The 10,013-nt window shown below is 41.8% G+C and overlaps 1 pseudogene; it reads left to right on the forward strand.

Annotated features, from left to right (window-relative positions):
* Nucleotides 1-2,233: 2,233 nt before the first annotated feature.
* The window catches only part of LOC108307301, a 12,036-nt pseudogene continuing 4,256 nt past the window's right edge, over nucleotides 2,234-10,013 (forward strand).

Below are 10,013 nucleotides of genomic sequence, written 5' to 3' on the forward strand. Positions count from 1 at the left end.
CAAGCTTTTGCTTTTCTCATCCTATCCTTCCCTCTTGTACAAGCAAACACTGTCCTTCCAGATGCTTCCATGGCTGCAGGCTCTGTAGGGAGGAGCCCTCAGCCAGCCAGACAAATGCACAAAACATTGCTCACTTTAGGAAAACATGGCTGCTGGACAAACGAGCAGGAAACAGTGCGTTTAGTTGACGACGTAAATTATCATTATGCAAGTAAGACATACTGAGTTTAGGTCTGGCTAGAATAAAATCCAAGGTGAAAAATTCAAGCACTGTATGCGCTGCCACAGAAAATGTTATTTCTCATTTGGGAAAATTTTCTATATATGTAGCACATTTTTATCATTAGAAAAATAACACACTATTTTGACAAGAGAAAGTACATTCAAACTGCAGTGAAATACTATAATTTTTTAAAGAAATACTTTATAGTTTGACTTGTGAACATATTAAATGGCTGGGAATACTCATTCAAATCACACGCCCTATTACCCACCCCATGCCCTCATTTCCTCTGGGGACTGCGGAGGCCTGGCACTTGGGAAAAGATGGAACTGGCTTCTCTGAGCCTTCTTCTGCCTTTCACAGGCAGAAGAATGTCAAGCTTTCTTTCCTTCACCCTTACCCTAATTCCTCAAAGGAAAAATGCTAAGCTTTATCTTGGGTGGACTTGCTTTACCCTACACTAAAAATAAGATTGAAACTTCTGTTCTGCCTCTATCAGCCAGATTTCTACATGTGGTTTTTCTAAGGCTACTCCTGAACTGATTTTCCCTCAGGATATCAGGGAATCATTCATTACCCTTTAATCTCCAAATAAGATCCCAGAAATGAACCAGGACAGAAAGTAGCCTGGACTGCAAACCAATGTTTGTTTTGATGGCTTTTTGGTTTTCTAGTTGAAATCTCTTTTAGAAACTCTTTTGTAATGACAACTGGGTGACTTTGATTTAGGAGAAATGAAGTTTGAGGGAAGTGTCAAAAATGCTGCATAGCAAACAACCGGAAGCTCAATATGTCTGCGGGGTAACGAAAGGTCAGGTTTAATCCTTTGTTATCAGTCGTAATTTTGCTGGGCCCTTTCAAGAGACATCATGACAGAGAAACTACATTAACCACAGTTTGGTATACCCTAATGTTCATGCTAACTACAGTTATCTTTTGTTACTTACTGGCCTTGACCTATAGATGGACTGATCAGGTGCTACTGAAACCTTAGATGGCTCTCTAAAGCCTAGTGCAGGCCTGAGTCATATGCGGTTTAATTCATATTCCACTCAACATGCCCGTTTTATTTCCAGTGGAAATTGCTCATTTAATTGCACTGTAAGTTTTATGGGGTATGCCCCAGGCTGCGTTCTTTATGCTAGGCATTTCAGTATTTATGGTGTAGCTATACCCAAAACTTCAAACATAAAGTAAAACCAGCAAAATATGCTCTCCTCCAGTTCCATAAATACCTTTCTCCAGTTTCATTATTTTTTCCAATGAGATTAAATGAGTGTGTTAAACCTGTAACACAGACTGTTAGTTGGTGTCTCCAGAGCTGCTTTTGTCTTTCATATTCAAATCCAATATAGCCCCTTTTTCCTGCTTCTGAATGAGACTGCAAAGAGCAAGTATTGTCCTTCTGTGCACGGTCTAGCTCTCCAGGAACAATAAAGATTCCTCTGTTGGTTGTCTGTAGAATTTTTATCTGTGAGAATAACCTGTAAAAGGTTTTGGTGTTTTTTAATGAACTGTGCCCGCTTCTAGGTCACACCTACACCCACTAAATAAACACTCTGGATTACAGATCGAATGTGTATGTTGCAAAATATAGCTCATTTAAAGAAATAAATATGTCAGCCTTGTACTGCAGATGGCTCCTGTGTTTTGGGGCATGAGCAGACAGACATATGATTTTACCTATAGCAGATCAAAATGCATTCCCATACTACACAAATGCAGAAAGGACTCTACTATGTTTTACTAAACCTACGACTGTTTTTAATCTGCTACTGTTATCCATCCCACTATGTGAAACATACAAAAACATGTTTCCAAGAAATTCCAGAGTTTTAGACAAATGCTTCTTGATAAAAAAGCCATTAGTGGCTTTTTAGACAGTTTAAGTAGAATGGTACAAACAGAAGCCTCATCATAGGGGTTTCAGAAAAGGAAAACAATAAGACAGTAGGTAGAGAACAACTCATTGGTCTATAGATTTGGAAGGTGTCATAGGGTCAAGTGAAGATGTTTGCCAAATTGAAGGAGGTAAGGACATATTTAGAGCCACTAAGAAAGATGACAGATCTCAAGGACTAAGATTTGAATGCAGGAACAAAGCAGAATACAAAAAGACTTGAGTTGTGTTTTCAAAAGAATAGGGAACAATTCCTAGACTTAGAAGGAGCTAGAGGTGCTAAGCTGACCTTTAGTAATAGAATTATTAGAGATTTGCCTCCAGTGTAGTAGATGTCAGTGATTCAAGGATGACTAAGGATCTTAAGAAAGATATGGCTTCTTCCTTCCCAGCAAAGCCACAGGGAGTGATCCCTGCAAATCCTCTAGAGTATAAGGTGTGTACCCAGTGACAGCCTTCCTCACAGGACTTAGTTTAAATTTACTTATCACAGCATTGATGTGATCATTCCTATCTCAAGTAGGGTTCAGTGCAGATGCAACTGGCTGAAAACCCAAAATAACAGTGGCTTAGGTAAGATAGAAATTGTAGTCATTATTGGGATTGTCCAAACATTCTGGTTCTCCTGCTTTTAGGGCAAATAGACTACTTGCCTACCTTTTTGGAAGTTACATATGGTATGTGACTTGCATTAGTCAGCAAAATGGCACGTGTCATTTTCAGGTGCAAGCCCTACCAGTATACGATTCACTACATTCCCTTTGTCTTTGTCAGCAATGGTGAAAGCATTGGTTGACATGGACACTGTCAGCCTGGCTTTCTGAGTAACCACAATGAGCAGAGTCCACCTGCTGACCAGCAATGGATATATGGTGTGATCAAGAATAAACTTGTGCCAGGCTCGGTGGCTCACACATATAATCCCAGCACTTTGGGAGGCCAAGGCAGGTGGATCACGACGAGGTCAAGAGTTTGAGACCAGCCTGACCAACATGGTGAAACCCCGTCTCTACTAAGCATACAAAAATTAGCCAGGTGTGGTGGCGTACACTTGTAGTCCCAACTACTCAGGAGACTGAGGCAGGAGAATCACTTGAACCTGGGAGGTGGAGGTTGCTGTGAACCGAGATTGTGCCACTGCACTCCAGCCTGGGTGATAGAGTGAGACTCCATTTCAAAAAAAAAAAAGAAGAAACTTGTTGTTTTAAGCTGCAGGTTAAATTTCTTTCTCACACAAAAGTCTGAGTGGTGGGGCAAGGACTGACACAGTGATTCATGGTTTGAGGGACCCAAAGTCCTCTGTCTTGCTATCCAGCTGTGCGTGGCATGCTCATGATCCATGGTTACAGCACTCAAGCTTTAAGCAGCAGGAAGCAGGAGGCAAAGGGTGTGCTGCCCATCAAGGAAGGCTCCCAGAAGCTCTCTCTTCCACTTGGGTGCCTTTGGCCAGAACTTGGTCCCATGGCAGCACCTAAAGTTGCAAGGGAAAGGGAATCAGGGAAGACTGGATGAGGCCAGACAAAAATTGTGGGTTACTTGACTACGTAAAGGAATCCAGAGGACTACATTCTGCCTTAATGCTCAAGAACTCCTTTTATAAATGTGGAGATGATAGGATTGCACTGTCCCTCCCCATTCTTTATAAAAATACAGAAGTAGTGAGAATATAAATCAATGTGGATGATGGGAGATTGAGGTGAGGCCACCCTAACTAATTTAGTTGTTGTAAGGGGGATTTTTTCTTCCCCGACACCTCTGTTGATAAGAGATTATAAGACAACCATCTTCATTATGACCTTCAACAAGGTTTGAAATTGGACTCTTCGTAGTCATTTCATGTTCTTGCTTATCTGGCTACTTTTAAAGAAACACCACAAAATTCAAATCTATATTATCTGCTATCATATCTCATTAACAGCCCCAAAAATACAAGATACAGAGGTAGAACGGCTGACATCATCTAGGAATTACATTTAAGTGAGTTTGGCTGTACATTCACTGTTTCTTGCAAAGACCAGAGCTACAGAAAAATAGATTAATGTGATTAAGTTTAACATTGGGGAATTGTTTCTCCATTGTGTCTGAGCTGAGGCTGGCAGCAGGAATTAGTGCTGCTACCTTTAAAGGGCAGATCATGATTGATCTGGTTCCCAAGGCAGTCGTTGAAAAGACTTGGCGAAACTGGTCATAGCAGAGCTATATTACACTGCAGGAAGAGCCCTACTCTTTTAACAGTTCAAAGCAAAGTGAAAAGCTTTTTGTTTGTTTTAGTTTCTCATCTAAGTTCATTTTTGTTCACCATTCCTTAAATATAATTTTTTTTCATCATCAAGAATGTGTCTTAAGCATTTTTGGTGAGCACTGCACATAGGCCAAGTAGGGAATAGAACCTGACTCATCAAGGACTTAGGGTCCAAGATGTGGAGAGGACAAAGGCTGACCGCTGAGTATATAGCAACTTTCGTACCAAAACTTGCCATTAAAATGCAAATCAAAAGAGAGCCTGAGGCAGGGAGTGGCGCAGTGTCACTGTGCTCTCCCTCTCTTTTCCTGGACCTCTGCAGTACCTCTTTGCCTGCTTCCTCCCTTTATTTGTATAGTGGAAAATCTGTTGTTCACTGCTGGGGTTCAAGCACGCCTGGGCATGTTTGTCAAAGTGGCAGGCAGGCCTTGCACAGGCCCGAGGGGCCCTTGGCAATGGACTCAGACTGGATCTGCTACTTAAAGTCAAACATATCCAGACAAGTCTGGCAAGTGAGTAGAGAGTGGGGGAACAGGGTATGTGTGAGATGTGGAAAAATGTCCCAACAAAAAAAAGTCACTCTCGGAGAAGAGGGAGAGCTTCAGCTGCATGACATGAGAACTGATTTATTTTCACCTCTCAAAATCATTCCTTTTTTAAAATTTTTCAGTCCTAGGAAATGGGGTCAGAATCTGCGTACCCTGTGGCATCATTACTGTTAGACACTTGTAAGATTTGGAATCCGCTCAAAAAACAAGCCTGAAACATGGCTTTGTATACGTTAGGAAAAGATGCTCTGCATCAGAGCTCTGCCCAGGGAGAGACTAGGGCAGGTAACTGCCATCCAAAACTGAGCAGCCACTCCTAGAAGCCCTGCTTGAAATTCATGCTGTTAAGACAAGCAACTAGGCCGGGCGTGGTGGCTCACACCCGTAATCCCAGCACTTTGGGAGGCCGAGGTGGGTGGATCACCTGAGGCCAGGAATTCAAGACCAGCCTGGCCAACATGGTGAAACTCTGTCTCTTAAAAAAAAAAAAAAAAAAAAAAAAGACAAGCGACCAAAAGTATTTAACTCCTGCATTGACCTAGGCCCCTCTGCTCCCAGCAGTTACCTGGGAAAGATACTCAGAATCAATGAGAAACGGGAAACCAAAGAGCCTACTATGGACCGAACTGTATCCCCTCCAAAATGCACATGTTGAAGACCAAACCCCCAGTGTGATGGTATTTGGAGAGGTGACCTTTGGGAGGTATTAAATAAAATTTATATAAGGCCATTGCTTTGGACTTGTTGCCAGTAAACTGAGTTCTTTCCCCACTTTGTATTGATCACAAAGGAAGAATGTCCGCTTGGAAAAGGCAATCAGGTTTTATTCACTGGCCAAGACTGCAGAAGGGGAGGCTCTCGCTCTAAATGGCCCTTCTCCCTGAACAATAGCAGTCATGGGTACTTTAGGGACTGGGTGTTGGGAGGGTGAGGGATGTTAGCATGTGCAGGCTGGGACTTCAGACACACGGGCTTAATTCAAAAACATACATCTTTATACAATGCATGTACACAAAATGGGAGAGATTTTCTTTTAGGGGAGAGATTTTAACATTATTATGATATGTTGATGATCTGAAGATAACTAGGGATCACTGCTCCAGTGTGTGCTGGTTAGCAGGTCTTATCTCCTTCTGGTGTCTGGCAAGGGGTCAAGAAGCTCTGGCGCCATTCTGGCCTGTCTGGTTTCTTTAAGCAGCTGTGCCTATAAATAAAGCAACTAAAGGAAAATATTTTTTTAAAAAACTTTCCCAGTTATTTCATCAGGACTGCCCTGGTAACAGACCCAAAAGGCCAAACCAAATGGAGTCACTCATGCCACATAATCAAACTAAACTTTAAGGAAGCAAGTGGCCCGGTGCAGTAGCTCACGCCTTTAATCCCAGCACTTTGGGAGGCCAAGGTGGGCGGATCACGAGGTCAGGAGATCGAGACCATTGTGGCGAACACAGTGAAATCCCATCTCTACTAAAAATACAAAAACTTAAGTCAGGCGTGGTGGCATGTGCCTATAGTCCCAGCCACTCGGGAGGCTGAAGCAGAATTGCTTGAACCTGGGAGGTGGAGTTTGTACCACTATACTCCAGAGTGCAAAAAAAAAAAAAAAAGAGGAGGCAGGTAAAACACCAGAGTGTTATTCTGAAAACAGGAGGTTCACAGCTACCAATAAGAAAGGGCCCAGTCAACCTGAGCTGTCAAGAAAAGGAAGTTCCCTCTACTTTAACCCTTACAAGGAAAGGCAGCCTGATGAAGTAACCTGATGTTAACCATTCCTCTTTCTTAAAAATTATTGTTTGGCTGGGCGTAGTGACTGACGCCTGTAATCCCAGCATTTTGGGAGGCCGAGGTGGGAGAATCACTTGAGCCCAGGAGTTTGAGACCAGCCTGAGCAACATCATGAAACTCTGTATTATTTTTTTTTAAGTATATTTAAAAATTTTTTAAATTCATTGTTTCCTTGTTCCTACCTTTCAAAATCCAGCTGCTCTGTCACGCTCAGCAGAGTGCCTTTTCTAAATTGTGAGATGAGAAGCTCTCTTATTTGTGAATTGCTAACAAAAGGCAATTTCATCTTTAAGCTAAATTTGTTGTAACTTTGTCTTTTGACAGAGGTGATGAGGATTTAGATGATGTCATGATAGTGGGGACTTCCTAATGGATTAGTGCTCTTATGAAGATACAGCAGAGAACTTGCTTCCTCCCCTCCCCACCACAGCCCCCACATAAGAGTACAAGGAGAAGGGGCTTTGCACTAGAAAGGAAAAGCGCCCTCACCAGGGGACCAGCTCAGCTCCCTCCTTGATGGCTTGGACATCCCAGCCTCCAGAACTGTGAGAAACAAATTACTATTGTCAAGTCACCCAGTCTGTGGTATTTTGTTATGGCATCCCTAGCTGACTGAGCCAGAACCATACACCTAAAATCCCAACATAGAGATCTCTGGCTAATAGGCCAAAGTATACAATTTAGACTCTAAGTAGGTTCCCTCCCTCCCCTTAAGCCCAAGTCCGGTTTGGGCATCTTTCCTCCCTTACATCAATAGGAGAAGAAGAAAGTAAAAAATAACCAAACTGTGACCTGAAATCTGATCTGGCAAAGCCTGAGAAAGGCGCCAGGAAGGGTGGGGTGGTAATCTAAGGAAGACTGATTCAATGATTAAACCACCAACACTTTATTATAACATAGTTGAGAGTGAATTCTCAAAATGTGATTTTAGGGAGCCGCTACAGCAAGCAGGTGAAGAAAATATCAGAAAACCAAAAGTAATGTGGGATAAATCAGTACAGTATTCCAATACCAGAACCCAAAAGGAACAAAAATGTTAGCAAGAACTTATATATTAACATTGCTCTTTGGCCCACAAAATACAGAGTAGTAGTATTTTTTCTGGAACGAATCCATTTCTATAATTACTTAACTGACTAATCCAATAAGGCTAAATTTACTAAACTCCAAGTTTATAACCAAGAGTTTTTCTTTCTTCTGATGTATCTTGGAACATTTTAAAGTACTTTTCATTTTATATAAAGTTATTAGAATGCTAGTGGTATGTAATGTAACTGTTATAGTTTCAATAAATAATAAAATTAATGCAGTCTCTTAAATAGTAATGTAAAATGATTCATTATTCTTCAAATTATAATATTCACTATGTATGTTAAATTGGAAAAAAAAGAAAATATCCAACTGGAACATGGCTTTCAAACTTTTTTGTATCCATAAAACCTTTTCAAAAGCTACGCTGGGCTAGGCGCAGTGGCTCATGCCTGTAATCCCAGGACTTTGGGAGACCAAGGCAGGTGGATCACTTGAGGTCTGGAGTTTGAGACCAGCCTGACCAACATGGTGAAATCCCATCTCTACTAAAAATACAAAAACTAACCTGGCATGGTGGCGCACCCCTGTAATCCCAGATACTCAGGAGGCTGAGGCAGGAGAATCACTTGAACTCAGGAGGCGGAGGTTGCAGTGAGCTGAGATTATGCCACTGCACTCTAGCCTGGGCAACAGAGTAAGACTCTGTCTCAAAAAAAAAAAAAAAAAAGCTATGCTTTACACAGACATTCCCTAGAAATACAAGTAAACACAGATCTGCTCCAGGGTTGTGCTGGTAAATCTTTAACAAGGAGGGAACTCCCTAAGAGAAACTAATTTAGAGGTTTGCTGCTTTCTACGGTGTAAATGCTCCCACCATGACCATCAGACAGCGCAGAGCTGGAAAAAGAAGCATACATTCTAGTCCTGTAAGTGGCATACCTCCACACCAACCAGGACCCTCAGAACTCTTTCCCCCGGCTATCTTAATGCCCCAAGGGGCACAGTTTGAAAACATATTATAAGATAACTTTGTGCGGGGGGAATCTCTTTGATGGCTATCTCTAAAATGCTGCTTATCAATACTTGGAAATCCTGTTTTCCTAGTCTTATGATTTTAACAAAGATCTTGTAAAATGCACAGTAGGAATTTAGTACCCTAATAGATGACTTTTCATGCTCATTTAAATAACCTTTTGACCTTCATGCCATGACATTCCCAATATACACTTTAGACATATTTTTCCCTCAAATTTAATGTTGTATGGAATTCTAAAAAGGGCACATAAACCAATTCTTTGTTGTTGTTGTTGTTGTCTTTAATTTTTTTTTTTTTAAAGATGGGGTTTCTCCATGTTGGTCAGGCTGGGCTCGAACTCCCAACCTCAGGTGATCTGCCCATCTCGGCCTCCCAAAGTGCTAGGATTACAGGTGTGAGCCACCGGGCCCGGCTGTTGTTTTGTTTTTGTTTTTGTTTTTTTTAAGATGAAGTCTGTCACCAGACTGGAATACAAGGGCGCCATCTTGGCTCACTGCAACCTCCGACTCCCTGGTTTAAGCGATTTTCTCACCTCAGCCTCCCAAGTAGCTGGGATTACATGCATGCATCACCATGCCCAGCTAATTTTTATATTTTTAGTAGAGGTAGAGTTTCACCATGTTGGCCAAGATGGTCTCGATCTCCTGACCTCGTGATCTGTCCACCTTGGCCTCCCAAAGTGCTGGGATTACAGGCGTGAGCCACCACACCTGGCCTACATAAACTAATTCTTAGAAATTTGCTTTTAAAATTATATAGGAGCACACAAACATCTTAGTCCCTCCCCTTTTCCTCAGTCTCCTTTCCTTCTCTTTTCCTCTCTCATCTTTCTCTCTTGCTTTCCTTCACTGTCTCTCTCTGAAAGTTATAATAAATTTGGACAAGTTCAGCCTTGTTGAACGAGGAAGCAGAGTGAGTTTCAAGTCTTTACCATCTCCAGCCTTAGAATTGAAAGATGTGGGCCTTTTGACTTGGGGGAGTCTAGAGAGAAGGTCAGAAGCAAGTGACCCTCCTTCCACTGTGTGTGTCTGAAAAAGTCCAGGTAGTCAGAATGGTCTACTGTGGTCACATGACAGACAAATGCCAGTCCGAGAATGCTGAGGAAAACATGACAGTTATGCATGGGAATAATCCTCAGACGGATAAAAGGAGGAGCTGATTAGGAACTCCAGCTTTTGCCACTTCTTGGCAATAGCTATGTTTTCTTCCCTCTTTTTATGTGTTTGTTTTCTTGTTAGCAAATAACC

The sequence above is a fragment of the Cebus imitator genome, unplaced genomic scaffold (genome assembly GCF_001604975.1).
Source record: "Cebus imitator isolate Cc_AM_T3 unplaced genomic scaffold, Cebus_imitator-1.0 Scaffold78, whole genome shotgun sequence".
NCBI lineage: Eukaryota > Metazoa > Chordata > Mammalia > Primates > Cebidae > Cebus > Cebus imitator.